Raw genomic sequence first — 16,487 nt, 5'->3', positions numbered from 1 at the left:
CCTCTGTAAAATTACTCCAGGGGATGCAAAATTCAAAGATAGTCTGATTATTAAACTGGAAGGATGTAGCAGATACAGGTCAGCTATTTGGAACTATTTACTATTTTTGTAATGTTAGTGTGCTCTTTACATCATCTATTTTACGTGTAGCTGATAGAAAGCTGATAGAAACTGACAGGATAAAAAGTCAAATTAAGTTCTTAAATTGAGGGGGAAATACAATTAAATAAAATCAATAGCAAAATTCCATAGGTAGGAAGGAATAATCAACTAATGCATCACAAAATGAGCCTGGGCTAACAGTGTAATGCTTACCTCTCTATGCTAGGATCATGCTGGGATGGGAGCACTGGCTAGAAAAGATGAAATAATCTTTCTGTTCCTCTGTTGTGTTAGGAAAGCCTTAGCTGGGTTGCTGTCTCCAGCTTTGGGTGATACATTTCAAGTAAGATATAAACTGATTGTTTCTAATCCAGAAGACAGCAGAAAATAACTGAAGATGTCAGAAGTATGATGTGCAAGGAAAGGCTGAGATAACAGAGGACTGACAAGGACATGTTTAAATAGGGAAAGGCTGCAGGAAATAACCAGGGAATAAAAAGTAGACATGGAAAAGAAAGAAGACATAAATTGCAAAGGAGGTGTAGGTTAAACTGGAAACTTGGGCAAAACTTTCTAACACTAAAGACAATTAAAATGCTAGAATAGTTTGACATGAAACAACATCTGTTGGGAAGGGGATAGGCCTAGCTACCCGAGGCTGCGTCAGGAGATGAGAAGTCATGCCACACACAACCTCATTTCCTATTATATTGATTCTGAGGCCCTTCTACTAGCTCTCTGCTAGCTTCTGGTGCCTCAACCATTGACCCAAAGCTCTGAAGCAATTGCTAGATTGATTTCCAGATGCACTAAAGACTTCTAGAGGATTTCTTTTTCTTTTTGTCTTTTCAAAGACAATATTCCTCTGAGACAAAACTGATCATAAAGCATTTTTGAACAAGATACCTACCTAGCTACGGAACCAAATTGCAGAAGACAGGATAAGTACAATTACTTGCTATATGCAGAACTGCAAAGTCTTTTCCTCTGTGAAGGTCTCTTTACTGTATCAGTAATGTAATATTGAAACAGAAAGTTAAACAAAATCAGAAGTTAAACAAAATAAAAAGCAGTAAAACAAAAGCCTGAACTTCACTAGTGGAGTTTTGGTTTGCAATGCTCACAAACCTTGTTTTTCAGAGGCATCAAAGGTCAATGAGGATTTCACTGATTTTTTTTTTTTTTAATGAAAAAATGTACAGATAGGACAATGATGAGTAATGGCTTCGCTTGGTTTCCATGAATCTGTATTTTTTTTAACTTTCGAGTTACAAAAGTTGCAAATTTTGAATGTTATTTTACTGCTTCACATTTTTGTTCAAAAAGTAATACACAACTGCCTTGTCTGTTCAGCAGTAGTTTGTAACAGCTTTTAAAACGCTTGACAGTTTCAAGGATAGAAAAATTAAACCGTGCAGAACGGCAGCTCTGTTGGAAAGAGCTGCAGCTCAGTGCACCTGCTGAGTGACAGGTTACAGAGCGAGCTCAGCAGGTACTGATGGCTTGGCTTGTGGCCTGGCAAGTAAATACATGCCAGCTAGGTAACAGCACAGCTCAGGACCGCTGCCGTCAGCCTTCAGGGGCTGTCATGGAGGCTCATGGTGGATGTGTAACTGCAGGCTGTGGAGGGAGATGCAGGGTATGGCAGGGCATCACAGAAAAAAGACCGTGAGTTGGTATGAAAGCAAGCTCCATTTGTTTAATTGTTTGTGAGGCAAATTGGCCGTTTCCTTATGCTTTCCAATGTTTCAGTTAAACTGTCTTACTTTACTATTTCTGATGTGTGATTTAGACTTGCAGTGCCAGGAACTAAGGTTTCCCTTTCAAAGAATATGTTGTGGAGAAATAGATCAGTGTTGAAAAAGTGGGTATCCTTTACTGCTTGCAATAGAAAATTGTAATCATAACATGTAGTATAATGGTAAGTTTTGAGAGCTGGACTCTATTTATAATAAATCCTCTCTTAATGCCAAAGTTTCTTTTCTTCCTAATGGAGTTACGAAATACAGTGGCTTCAGTAGACAAATCAGATTAAAATGTTCCCAATTCCTTGACTTTCCAGTTGAGTCTATCCCTGTACCATGGTTCAGCAGCAACATGGTACTGCCAGAGGAGTCTGAGGGATTGTATTGTACAGAGATCACTGAAAAAAATCTTAGTTAAAAGTAGCCCTTAGAAAGAAGGGGGGAAAAAAAGAAAGAAAAAAAAGAAAAAAAAAGTGTCCCCTTAAGCCGGATATTTTTCAGTGATTTTATTGGCACATTTGACAAGCAGCAGACTGCATGAAGGTGAAGGAACAAAAGGCTGGGGGCTGGTGAAGGTGAAGGGAGAGAGGAACTTAATCCAATTTAAGATGTTTGCAAAATGTTGTTATGGTCATTTGACCCAGCAAGAAAAGAATATCTAGGCTTTTCTTACAGATATACTCACAAAGGGCTTCTATTTCAGAACAATAAACCTACTTGTTAGCTTGACGAGCTAACAAATCATCATACCTTACACTTCATTGGAAGCTGGAAAAATCTACCAGGGAGGTGTTGCAGTATCACTTTCTCTGCTTTTAAATTCTTCTGTAGGCATTTCCTTTTGGCTGCTTTTGGAAATAGGACACTGGGCTAAACAGATCTTTGATCTGAACCTCTATGGCTGTTTTTATGGATTTTTTTTTTTTAATGGTCAGATTATTAGCAAGAAGTATGTTCAGCTAAATTTTGTGAACAAAAGTATGATAGAGTATGGCCTGGAAATTGTTGATACTGATGAAGGGTTGTATATCATTGCAATCATAAGCATAAGCATAAAAGGATTATCAAATGGTTTCATCAAAATCAGTTATTATTAACAATGGCTAAAAAATAAAACTAGATGAGAAGCATAGGTTCATAGCGACAGCTGCAGACTACGGCTTTATCAAAAAATGTATTTTGTAATGGAGAAACAATTTATTTCAATATTCTTTTGTGTAGCTTTGTATCAATTTGAAATTACATGGTTATAGTTCCAACTTAAGTGTGTTGCTTAATATTTTTTTGAAAAAGGAGGCTGTGCAAAGAGACTGAGGTTAGGAAAAGACCTTTGAGGGTGTGGTTCTTATTTCTCTTGAAATGTTTACTAGAGAAAATGATGTGGCTGGTGGAATTTCAAGACTAATTTGAGTAAGAACTGTGTGAAAAAGAGGTTGCTCATTAGGCTTACAAGTCCAGGCCTAATGACATATGGCCTGTTACCTTCCATAATAAGATCAGACTGAATTTCTAATATTTCCAAAACAACATCTTTAAACTTTCAGTGGTATTTAATGAAGTAGGCACATGTATAATGCATCTTTCCTGGCATATTTTAAATCATCTGTTTAAAAAATGATTTGCTGCAAGCTTTTTCCTAAATAATATTTTTGGAGTATTTTTGGTCATTTTTATTTTTGTAATGTGAATATCATATTTTTGTGTTGTGATATGACTAATTTTATTTCTGAAACTAACCATACCCTGCAGTATCTGCCAGTTTCTTAAGCTATTCTTTTAACATACTTTGAATTTTTGCCTATTTAGGGGATGCTTTTATAGCATACTGAACATAACATTTAACCATTTCAGAGATAAAGCATAAAGCACCTTGAAGAAATGGATCTTTAGTAATAAGATTTCTATTGAATATCAATTTGAAGGGTATAATGCACCTCCGAAAAAGCTAAGAGTGTGGAAGCTCTTGCCCTGAGCAGGCTGCATGGCAAGGAAGCCCTAATGCCCACCAGGTGAGCCAACAGAAAGCGTGCAGGTTTTCACAAGTTCTGTGTCTCTTATTTCATTGAAAATGCAATCACCCTAGGAGTCTGCCATTAAAAAATTCGAGTTTGATAAACTGGCGTTCTCTGATTTTCCCCCCCACCCCCCTGTCAGAAAATACTCAAGTAGCTCTAATCAGCACTGAAGAGGACTGTAAGAACCTACAGTGCTAATTATAGTTTGTGTACCCTTGTTGTTGAGGAGTAAGAAAATTATCACTCTGCCTTCTCTATCTATCACTCTACCACTCTACTCTACCTTCCCTTTAAGTATAGACTGTTGCTATTTTGAGCAAAGGGTCAAAGGATTAGAAAGCATGCTTTAAAAAGTTATATTTATGTAACATTTTCATTCTCTATAATCTAATTGTCTTATCTCTGTTTTGATGCTTGTAACGCTGTTAAACATTAACCTTTTAGATCAAAATTTTCCATTCCAGGTGTCTGCCTCAGGCAGATTTTCTGTGCAGTTTCAGTTTAAATAGTACTATTTTTTCCAAGAAGGAGAGCTGAGGAAAAGCTGTGTATTTGCTCATGCTTAAAACTACATAGCCAGAAAATTCCAGCTATCCCTACCCCATGCTTTGGAGCAATTTGGCAGGTTCAGCTGGCATTATGTTGGGCATGTTTTCAACTCTCCTGTGAAAGTGAGCAGAAATGAGACTGAGTTATGAGACTCTGAAAACACCTGTGTGTTCTCAGTAGACGTTTGTTAGCAGTTGTCAGCAAAAATCTCAGATGATCTGTTTTATGTTGGGCATTTCCTGTTTCTTCAGGATTGGTCAAAGAGTCTTTACGTGATTCATTACAGAGGTACAGGATATATACCTGTTTTTCTTTTAACTCCTGCCACATCTGAAAGAAGAAAAAGGCTGTCTTCTCTTGTAGTGCGGAGTGAAAGAGAAAAAAATTAACAAGGAGTGTCATGATGAAGTAGTTGCCTAGATCGGGATAGTGATACAAAAAAAGAGACAAAAAGCAGAGTCCGAGAGAGCCGGGCCAAGAACAGGAACAGAGGAATGAAACTAGAGAAAAGGAGGAAGAAACGCCTGAACACTTCTTATGAACATTAAACTGCTTAAACCAGCCTTTATGCAGGCTATTTTTGTGTGTGGAATGCCTTTTGGCACAGTATCTAAGCCACAGAGCATAGCATCATCCCTGACAAAATCTTTTAGCGCTCGCAATCATTGCCACTTGACTTCATAGCAGAAGGATGAAGATGGAAGGAACATGGGCTAAGAGCTGGACACCTGGGCTTTCTCACGCTGCAGCTGTCTGCATTCATCTACGGCGTAGCATGCAACGGGGACTGGAACACCTGTAGGAAGCAAGACCTCCCCCTCTGAGACTGGAGCATACTTGTGTGCCCCACACATTCACCTCCTTCATCACTTCCTGGCTGTGACCAAGGGACCTTGCAACTCCTGGCAGAAATGATCCGAGCTCGACAGCACCCAGGCACACAGTACAAGCCCCAGGAGAGGGGGGGAGCGAGTATAAATTTTGGAGTTAAATCCCAAGGGCCAAAACAAGTAGGAAACAAGAATTGCAATTTTAAATTTGCATTTCTTAAATTATAAATGATCAAATGTTACTCTGCAAAGCTTTTGTATGCAATGTTATGTTTAGATTGTCTAAGCTGGACATTAGGATGATAATGGAGCTAAGCAAAATGGTTAGAAGTGCATGCATGGTACAAAAAAAGGAAAAAAAATCAAAGCTCTTTATGAAATAGCTTAAGTTTTGCTCAGAGATCTGTCATCACAAAGAAAGGGTTATGCATCACCATTATGCATTAATCTCTATCTCAGTTGTGTGCAGTCAGCCCTCTTTACTATGCTGACAAGGTTAATGAAACACCATTGAAAGCATCACTGTGTACATATTGTCTTATACGGTGCCAATATGAGAACTGTCCCCAAATTCATTTATTTTATTCTGATTAGAAAAACACTAAAGTCTCATTTACATATTGCTGAACAGAACAGATGCTGTAGGTTTCCTGAAAAATCCTTAGAATCTGCATTTCTATTCAAAATACTTCCAGTTTTGTTTAAAATGCCCTGTCACGAGTATCAGAACTGACACACAATAGACTTCACTGACTGGTAGGCTTGCAGTAAATTAGCACGTTTTGCAACTGTTAATGAAAAAGAGACCACAACCTCACAAAATGTGTTTTTCTTTCGTATTTTGAAAAATAAAATGTAGCAGCTACTTACAGTAAAACCTCAGATGTATAAACATACGTGTAATTTATTTTGCAAAAGCAGTAATGTCATAGTCATAAGACACTATCTAGTTCTGGTATTAAATCTATGGCAGGAAGCTTAGTTAAATTTTTTTTTTCCAATTACCAAAGTAAAAATTAGTGAGAATAATCCTTTTTTCTTCTTTTTTTTTACAGTAAAAAGCAGAAAAGAGAACCAAATTTTAAACCAATTTCATTAACCAGAACAAAAATACTCTGCAGCCCTTTTGTTTCAATGTAGTTTAAAAACAGGCTACAGCTAAAACAAATTTCCGACAATTTAGTGCAACTGGCTAGATGAAATTTAAGTAAGTACATTCTTATTTAAAGAAATCCAAATGGAAAAGTTGAGGTAGTTCTCATTCTGGGAAGAAGCTAATGAAAGCCTTCCAACTCAGTTTCCTACATGATGAATTACAGAAAAATATTGTTGTCTCCTCTAATTCAGACTTTGTCAAATAAGCTATTCTATTTCCAAACTTTTAGCATTATGAAGACAGAGCAGGTCAAGAGTGGAGAACTGTTATGTTACACTTCACTGAATATGGGAAAAACAATGTTTCTCTCGTGCACAGACAGCACAGCACTGTGTTGTGTGTGATAGTCTGCCCTTTTCTACAGAAGAAATAGCCTGGCCCTGTAACAGTAACCAGCCAGTACAGTGATATCAGCAAGAACTTCTAGCATTGACGGAAAAGATGATATTACCATAACAGAATTAATAATCCTATTATGTCCAAGCTACCTCATGTATTTTTAATACAGCAATAAGCATATTGGACTATTGCTAATACTCACTTGCATTTTGAGAGTAGGCAGAGGAAGAAGAGAATGACAACATTTACAATTTAAATGTTTACATTTATGAAATTTAATTTACACCCATACCAGGATTATCTGCTTTTAGATTCACACTTGTAAGCGCACAGGTTTGCTGTCTGAGCTAGCAAGCCTGAATAGATTTTTCAAACAACAGCAGATCCTAATTTTGGCTTGAAGGAAAGTCTTGTTGTGAACTGATTTAATGAGCTATATATCAGTGTTCAGGTGGCTGACTGAATATGTAAGTTCTTTATTTCATATTTATGGAATCTCTGTCATTCTTCTAAGTTTATAACCTGTTTTAAATGGATGAGGAATATATGCTTGAATGAATATGACCTTTCTTTTTTCAGTTTTGATACTCTTTAAATAGAGTGAAATTAAATATCTTCTGTTTAGTACAACTATCTATAATGTAGTTTCTATGATGATTATATTGCCAAGTTTTTTCTGGAATCAAGACATCAGAAGTTAGGATTTACTTCTCCTACAACATGTGAAAGAATGGTACTGCTCATAAGAGACCTATACCACTGCAGTCCTTGGAAGTCACTTTCCAGGAGCAAGATCAGACTCTGAAGAACAAATTCCTGCTATACGAAAGCATATGCTTAATTTTAAGAACGTGATAGTGACATTAGTGTTTAACTTTCAAAATATGTCTATTTACCCCTTGTGTGAGGGATGGAGAGAGGGACATCATAACTCACTAGATGATTTCTTGCAGAAACTGATTTCCAAAGAATAACAATAAACTTCTGTGAAGGATGGCTGAGATGACTCCCTTCAAAATCTCAACTTCCTAAATGTTTTTTGTGCTAAATTAAAAGTTTTGGATGAAAAAAAATCTAAAATGGGTTATATCTGTTAATTGAATTACAGCTAACAAGTTGTTAAAAAGACTTCAGAAAAGTTCAGATTTCTCATAAAGCTCGGTTTTAATAAAAGCTAAAAGACTACATGAAAAATAAAGTACCTGCCTAAAAATCTTTTTTATATTTACAATCTTTGAGGAAAAATAATGGCATTTTTTGTTACACCTTGCATAAACAGGTACTTTTGCTAATTTCTTTCACTATACTTGTAAGCTAAACATTAATTTAATCTAATAAATCTGGATTAAAGCTGCTCTTACAAATATTTATCATGAAATATTTTTTAAAATAGTATATATTAACTGTAGCAGAATAAGATAAATTGAGAGATATGATGTCCGGATATAAATTTGTTCAAGACCTAGGTATATTATTATTGTATAGAAGATTTAGAATGAAAACAAAGGAATACCTGCAGCTACCTTGTGCTGCCAAATTCTTCTGTGAGTATATGCTCAGAGGAACAGAGACACTGATTAACAAATAGCATTTTCTACTTAGAAATGAGAACATGATCTGGTTTTTTTGATGTTTCCTTCTAGCTTTTAGTAAGACAAATCTAAAATCCTTTAGTTTTTGCCAGCTAAGGAACCACAAAAATTATGTGCTCATTCTCAATAATGCCAGTAACTTCACCTGTTCATTTTGCAGATGGTGAATTTCCTTCTCTAGTTCATATACTAAACAAAAGACTTTTGCCTATTCAAAAAAATCAAATTAATTTTGATTCCAGTTATGACTGTAGAGCTCCGATTCCAGATAGGGTGTCTAGGCACTGTTTCTGTTTTATTTTTTTTTTATTTTTATTTTTTAATTAACTCTATGGTTGATGGCATCAACAATGATTTTGTTTCAGTACTGCCCCTGGTCCTTGTTCTCATCTGCTGTTCAGTGACCCTTGCTTTTTCCCTATGTTTGTGAGTGTTTAAGAGGAGCACAGTAAGTTACAGGACAAGACCCAGAGCATCTGAGAGAGGAAAAACAACTTTCTTGGCCAGAACAACCCGCTGTGCTGAGTTATGTAACCAGACCACATTTGATGGGTCCATTACTACAATGAAGTGGAAGATTAGATGACTGAGAGTAAGTAAATGATAGGCGTATTGGAGCATTAACCGTACTGTTTCTGGCCTCTATTAGCAGGGTAATCTCCAGTAGGGAATGTCAAGCCCCATAATGCATTAATTTTCCCTTAATACACTCTTCACTTACCAGAAAATTCCTACTGTCCAGCAGTTAAGTAACTACCAATGCAAGGAGCTGTTTCATGAACACTATCAAGCTGCTACTTCTGGCAGAGGAAAGAAGGCCACTAAGTGAATATTCAGCACTTCCATTGCTAGACTTTCTTCTGTACTCCCCTTTGTCGTTATTTCTCCAGTCACTTCAGTGCTTTAGCTTGGTTCTCTCATGTTAATTGGCATTGCAAGAGATCAGTTCCATGCAGTTAATCACAGAATGGTGGTATTAAATTTTCACTGTATCAGCACACAGAATAGGCAGATTATGTCCATACTGTAGGTGTACACCCCAGCTATGTCCGGACTCCATTTTAGGACAAGCCTCAGGCTCCTAGTATTCTCCCTCCCCCTGCCTCTTCCTTGAACTACTTCCAGCACCAGCTGGGTGTGTGAACTGGAAAGAAGCTGGCAGGTGCTGCAGTAGTTCTCCCTGTCCTTTCCCAAGATTAGAACGTGTCTGCTAGATACTACGTGAGGCATTATCTGTCCTGTGATATAGATAAAGATGCAAAGACAGAACTGACTGGAAAGCATGTTTTTGTATAATGCTTTTCAAACCCTGATACGCATACACACATAGAACACAGAAGCTGAGATGACATGTTACATAATGGAGAAAGATCAGTATGTCCTGAAGTCATACTTTGATGCTAACAGTTTGTCATTACAAGCTATGAAATACACATCACCACCGAGAAGAACAGAATGGACTGACTTATGACAAATACTAACTTTAAAGCTACAGAAATATGAATATTTCTCTTGTAGTAAGTTAAAATTTAAATGGCAATGTAAATTACAAACTTTATTCTGATTCTTGATAAATCAGCCACACCTCATATCTAGAAAAAGCTAAATGACATCAGAGTTCTTTCATTCTAATATTTTGCTAACTTGCATTTACTCATTTTACAATAATGTATTTTAAGATGACAAAACAAATCTGGTTTCCCAGGGCACACGACAATACATTAATTTTCAGTTTAGCGATTCGTACCCTCACATACATGTATTCACACACCTGAACACTTAGCAGTTACATTATATTGAAATCTTCTTTCTTATTTAGTATGTAAATTAATTTTTAAACAATTGTGCTAACCATCTTTCCCCACATCTGTCATATAAACAGATTATTAGAATCATAATCACAATGTAGAGAAACTTGAATACACAGTTTTAATGTGTGTAATTTTTATAACTGCTACTCTTTTGCAAAGCTAATATTTGTTTCCTCATTACCACATTCCAAACTTTGGTCGTCTTTTTCTGTTTTTCTCTTGGTCCTGGCTCTTCTGTCCCCACTTTTCTGTATCTCTATTTATCAGTACAGGTTCTGGTGGCATTTGCTGAATGATGTTGTATACTGCGAATCTAAAAGCAGCAATATCTTAGTCATAAGATACTATATACTTCTGATATTAAAGCCATGGCAGGAATCTAGATTAGTATGAGAACAAAACTAATTCCCATGACTGAAATACAGAAAAGCAAAATTCTGCATCCTATTGCAACACGAGCAGATTTCTCTCACCGTTTTGCTTAAGATTCAGAGAGTAACTCCAGCATTATTGAAGAATTTTAGGTTTTCACCTAATTCAGCTATGATAAATACAAGAGATATAAGAATTCAGAGAAAGAGAACCAAACACCAGGTGTAATTCTGGCCCAAAGAAAGAAAACAGAAGCAAAACTTTCACTAAATTCATTAAGCCACGATTTCAAAATTCTGTTCTCCCAAAGCAAACTGAACTCTTCCAGGATAGTATTAGCAACTATTAAATACATGAGTTTCTTTTCCTGTATTTATATAAAAACATGCAATTGGAATATATGTACTATGTTTCTTTATACCTATCTACTACCAAGTATACACGTACATAGATTATAGAACTCTGTTCTGAAAGGTGATCAGAGATGCAGATGAATTTTTGTTCATTTGTTCTCTGTAAAAGGTTTGTAGGACCACATGTTTTCTAACTTTCTTTTGTTAATAATAAGCAAACAGTAGCTATCTTGATACTTTCTGCCAGTTTGATTGTGGATATCCTCTTTTGTACACAGTTCATCAAGGTTAAGTGAGCTCTGTTAGCAGCAGTCTAGCAGTTTTCCTTCTCTAAGGAACAACGGTCCCATGGTATCTTCTTCCACGTTATGTGACACAAACATATCAAAACAAAACTTTCCACATCTTGAGATGTGCCCTCTGCAAGCCAGTTCCTTCAACAGAAGCACAGATGAGCGTACCAAAACCAAAAGGGCAACGTTGAGAAGTGTTGTCAATGCTGCTGCAGGCAGCAAGCACAGACTTTGCCATTGAGACGAAACCTCTATGAGGTAACAGATCCAGCAGGTTCCAGTAGCATTTCTGGCTCCCTGGCCTCCTGTCCTGCAAGGAGTTTCTGGGACCCTCCCTTGTGAATTTCAGAGCCTACGAAATAAGGTTAGTTGAAATTTTGATGTTCAGTGTCTGCAGTTATAGAGAACAGTCAGTTCACAAATCCTGAATTAACACACTGTTTTGTTTGGGTGCTGTAATTAACCTCTGTAACTCAGTAACACCAGCTCTCAGGGTTAAAAATGAGCCAGGCAATCCTCCAAAAATTATGAGATTTAAAAATAATGGGTGTTTAAAAAGACATAATTTTTAGGTATATTACATATATTACATTTTTATTTATAAAATTTTTATTTGCCATTTAGGGATTTTTTTGGTACTCCTATGGTGCATTTGATCCATGTTTTCAGATTTTTCTCCACATTCGCAGAAACTAGAAATTTCAGGGGAAAATATTAAGATTCTCTTCTAATTACATGATCCCAGAAAAATACAAAATCACAATCCAACAGAAGCATGGGATTGACAGAAGTGAAAAGATCTGAATGTGAAGAAACAATATCTGCATGTATTAATGCACATATTATATGCTGATCTGATTATTAACATTCAAACCGCTTTCTAGTTACATGAATGTTTTGTAAACACTGATTACTGCAATAGCTTTGCCCCTTTTAATTCAACAGTTTCTCTAGTCAGTAAGAACAACATTAATAATCATTATTTTATGCTGAACTCTCAAATCTCAGAAAAACAGAACGGCAACAGTATAGTAAATAGGTCAACTTCGGAAACAGGCAGAGGGTAAAAAAACTTTCGCACTCTTTCACTCTGCTGCTGTCACAAGACTGGCAAGGCTTAAAGTCACTAGTTCAGTTGAAGTAGCCATTTTGCAGACATAAAACTAAAATAACTATTCTGTATGCACATGCATATGTATACACATATGTTTTTGTCTCTCAGTGTTTGTTCCAGTGGCAGAATAATAAAGCATGTATTAAAAATAGTGGGTTTTTTTTTGTTTTTTTTTACTTTGTGGTTAAATTACTTTGAAAGAGATTTTAGAAAAAAAAAACCCTCTTCCAAAAAAAGTAGTGCTAAATACATCAAAGTGACATATGAAAATAGACTGATTTGGCTGCACAACTGAATGACAAATTACACTGAAAATGTAGTTGCAAGCATAAAAAGGCAAGTGTGCCCCCAGGCTGACCCATGAGTCCCTTCATTTCAGCACAAAGCCATTACTTTGCTATTAACCTATCCATTTGAAAACTAAAATCACATGCAATTACGATTACATGCTCATTTAGATGTGCAATTGCTCATTTTTACACATGCAATACGGGAATCCTCTTTCATAAATGCTTTATGCTTTGCTGAATCATATCTAGTAAAGGCAGTAAGGGTGACTGTGTGGCTCTCTCCAATCTACAGACTTTGGCTGCACAAACAAGTATTTAAAAAAGAAAGAAATAATCTCTCTGATTAGTTTGCCAAGTAGAGAAAGCCAGTATTTTTTTTTCCATAGAAATACATTTTATTCATGCATCCAAAAAGGCTTTAATATTCATAATGTTATGCTTTGTACGATCAATCTCTCTTGACTAGACCTATCATTGGCTCTTAAAAACTAATTATTGCATATAACAGCTATTTAAAGGAACGTTAGATTATCACCATGTAATGTAAGAACAGTTCAAATGAAGTACAAATATCCATCACAGCACCAGGATCATTCCAACATCAGGAAAAAGGGGAGGCAATTGATCATCTGGAAAAAATGTTAACTGTTTTCATTTATTACAATCAGAGGGAAGATTCTCCCTGAGCACAGCTGAACTAAGAAGTTACAGCAGGTTTGCTGGGATCTACAAAACGGCTGTGGTCCAGTGCTTCCCTGCCTATGGCCAGGATGCTGGAAAGCTAGCCTTGCTGCTATTGCTGGCATTGCCAAGTCAGGGGTGGCAGTGTGCGAGGTGCTAACTATTCCTGCTGGGATGGTCAGCGTCTCACAAAAACAGCCATTACCAGCCTTAATATTCACATCTTTCTGGCAGGTCCAGAAGCAGCAAGCTTCCGTATCTGACACACTTGATTCCTTTCCTCTTCCTCCTCTAGCTCTGCCCCTGCCCCTTCTCCTCCCCTTATGTATTAAAAGCAGCAGGCCAGCCTATAACCCCTATGAAACATACAGGCAAGTTTCTTACTCTTTAATTTATCCTTAGCACATCTAAACCTGCCCAAATATTGGAAGGCTATGTGACACTATATCATGATCCATTATATCATTTCAATACGTCAACCACAAGAAAATGTTGTGTTGATCTTGTGCAAATCTAGTTTGCAACACCTGACACTTCCACCAAAATCACAACAGCCTTGTAATAAACTGCACCTTTATCTTGGTTGCCCCACTGACTTTTCTGTCAGGAACTGTACTGGAGTAGCAGCAGACATTTAATACTTACGTGTATTTACATATTAATAATTGATAATTAGTGCTGATTTAGCTAAGGGAAATGGTTGACACAAATAGGGAACTAACTGTTTTACAAGATAATCTGGCAAGAATAGATGGCATGGGTCAGAAGACACATGATACCTCTTGGGAGAAATGAGACTTCAAAGCATGTTTTAAATGGCATCAAGCGGATTAGCTAGTATACAGATGTACCAAATCAGTGTATTCAAAAAGAACGTGATGATGCACCGTGAGCCCTAAGTTCAGGAAACTAACAGGAAAGTGATATGTGTTATGAGGGTTAGAAGGCTACAGAGCATGACATCTACAGGAGCATCTACATCTACATACCTCTATTTCAAGGACAGTATCCAACTCTGCACATGTTTGTTGAAGAAAAATTAAAATTAAGAGATTACAGCAAAGAAAAAATGAGATGCTTGGTGGAATAAAAATGTCTTCATATAAAACAAATTAGGAATCTTAAAATTGGATATTAATAATTAAATAGCTATTATTTACATATCAGATATTTATGTAACTAAATTACATACTTCATTTATCTATCCTGAACCTCTGGAGGCAGTTATTAAGTGCTATGAAATATAACAACAACAACAAAAAAAAGCTAAAGACTTTTCAGTAATGTTGTATGCTTCAGTAACATAAATAAGATCACTGCCTAGAATCTGGCATATTAACATCAGGGAGTTTTAGTCTGCTTCCCTGGGAGTTAGTAAGGCTTATGCATTGCTTTGTTGATCACACATTGTAACAAAAATGCATTTTAATTTCAAAAACATGCAAGACAGCATAATTTATAAAAATTAAAAGTGCTGGCCATTCTCTGGCCCCTCTTACCTGTGTAATTAAGCACCTCCATTCTCAAATAATTTAGTTTTGCAGATTGGTAAGTGCTGTTTGATTTGCAAAACACACCTTAAGTTTTTCTCAGTCCTAAGGATTTTTCTCTTCTTTCTGGATGACTCTAGTTGTGGAGGCCTCACAGTTGTGTCCAAAAATCGCCTGTTTTCTCCTAATTTCTACTATAAGGCACTAAAGAAACGTGACTATACTTTGTAGAACAGATGAGTAATTCAAAAGATAAAGAGACTGATTTTTTGAAAGAAGGGCAAATCTGATTAACAACCAAAGAAGGTGGTTAATCTCTTCTGCTTGTTTTCCAAAGTGGATGTGGAGAGCTTTCTGTCCAGCTAGTAAGTCACCCAGACACCAACTGACCTCAAGGCTGCACTTTTTATGGGCAGCATGGGCAGCATTTCATGAGTAGTACCAAGGGAGCAGCTCTCCCCCGACACACGGCAGGTCTAATGCACCACAGAGCTGCTGCATTGTCTGTTACTTTTGGACTAAGAGGTAAATACACTTTGTTAAGGAAACTATTAGGCTCGCCGGCCACCATAACAGGGTCTGACCCTAGGTTCCTGCTGAGGCAGAAGTTCGAAGTCAGATTGGAGAGAAATAAAATTTAATGATACACACGTGGTGATTACAGCTCGAGCTGGGTGCCTCTGAAGAGGGACCCCGAACAAAGAAATCCCTGGGCAATTATACCCTTACAATCTAAATTCCCCACCCCGTAAGCGATAGTTTGGACCAACAGTAATAGTTAGGTCTGGGTTCTTCCCCTTCTTCACTGGGCCCCTTCATTGTCTCTAGGCAGGCTGCTTCTTTTCTTATCTTCAAGGTCTGCTACTCCTGCTGTCCGTGTAACTTCTTTATCCCTCCAGCTTGAACCGGCTCTGGGGCCCCCTTTTACTTATCTAGGTAAAAATTCACAGCCTGAGGCCTAAGGCTTCAGCAAATTTAGCTACTAATGCTAAGCAAGTTATGCTAAGTGATTAATTCTGGACAGCTTCAGTCTGATATTCTCTAACACACTTTAATGAAAAAAAAACCCACTCAGCACTCTGAAAAGGCAAAACTTAGAAGGCAAGTGGAAAAGAAGCATCTAAAACATACTTTACAAGTGATCCCACCCTGCTGTCCAGTCTTTCTCTGGCACAAGAAGGTGGTGGCAACAGCATCTCTCCTTGCCTTTCCTGCCCCCTTCGCAGGAGCGCCAAACCCCGCTGTGCTTGGGCTGAAAACGCCCCTCGCGCCTACTTCTCCCGCCTAAAAGGCAAAAGAAAGCGGAAAGAAGCCACAACAACCTCCCACAGGGGGAGACCCGAAGCCGCCCCATCGGCTGCGCGACCGTTAAACGGCCGGCGGCGCCCGGACCGCGCCCAGCACGCGACCGCGCCGAGGGAGCGGGAGCGGGAGCGGGAGCAGGAGCGGCGCCGCCTCGGCCCCGCCGCTGAGGGAGAGCGGCGCCTCGCCGCGCCGAGGCCCGTTCAGGCTAAGGGGGTGGAGAGCGATGCCTGGGGCGGGGCAGGCGGCCGTGACGGGTGGTTAGAGGTGGGCTGGGGCAGCGAGGGGGGCGGCCGGTGCGGGGAACGGCTTTATTTTGGGTGCGGGAGGCATTAGGGGGCTCAGACTGGAAACGGCGAGTGCTTTGCCTCTGTGGGCAGGGAGATGGTCTGTTGCTGGTTACTCGTGTGCCTTCGGGGTTTACTAGGCTTCAGAGAGATTTTTTTACTAAAG

Source organism: Apteryx mantelli, chromosome 2 (assembly GCF_036417845.1).
Source record: "Apteryx mantelli isolate bAptMan1 chromosome 2, bAptMan1.hap1, whole genome shotgun sequence".
Lineage (NCBI taxonomy): Eukaryota > Metazoa > Chordata > Aves > Apterygiformes > Apterygidae > Apteryx > Apteryx mantelli.
The sequence above is the reverse complement of the archived record's forward strand: the minus strand, read 5'-3'. Positions refer to the sequence as shown.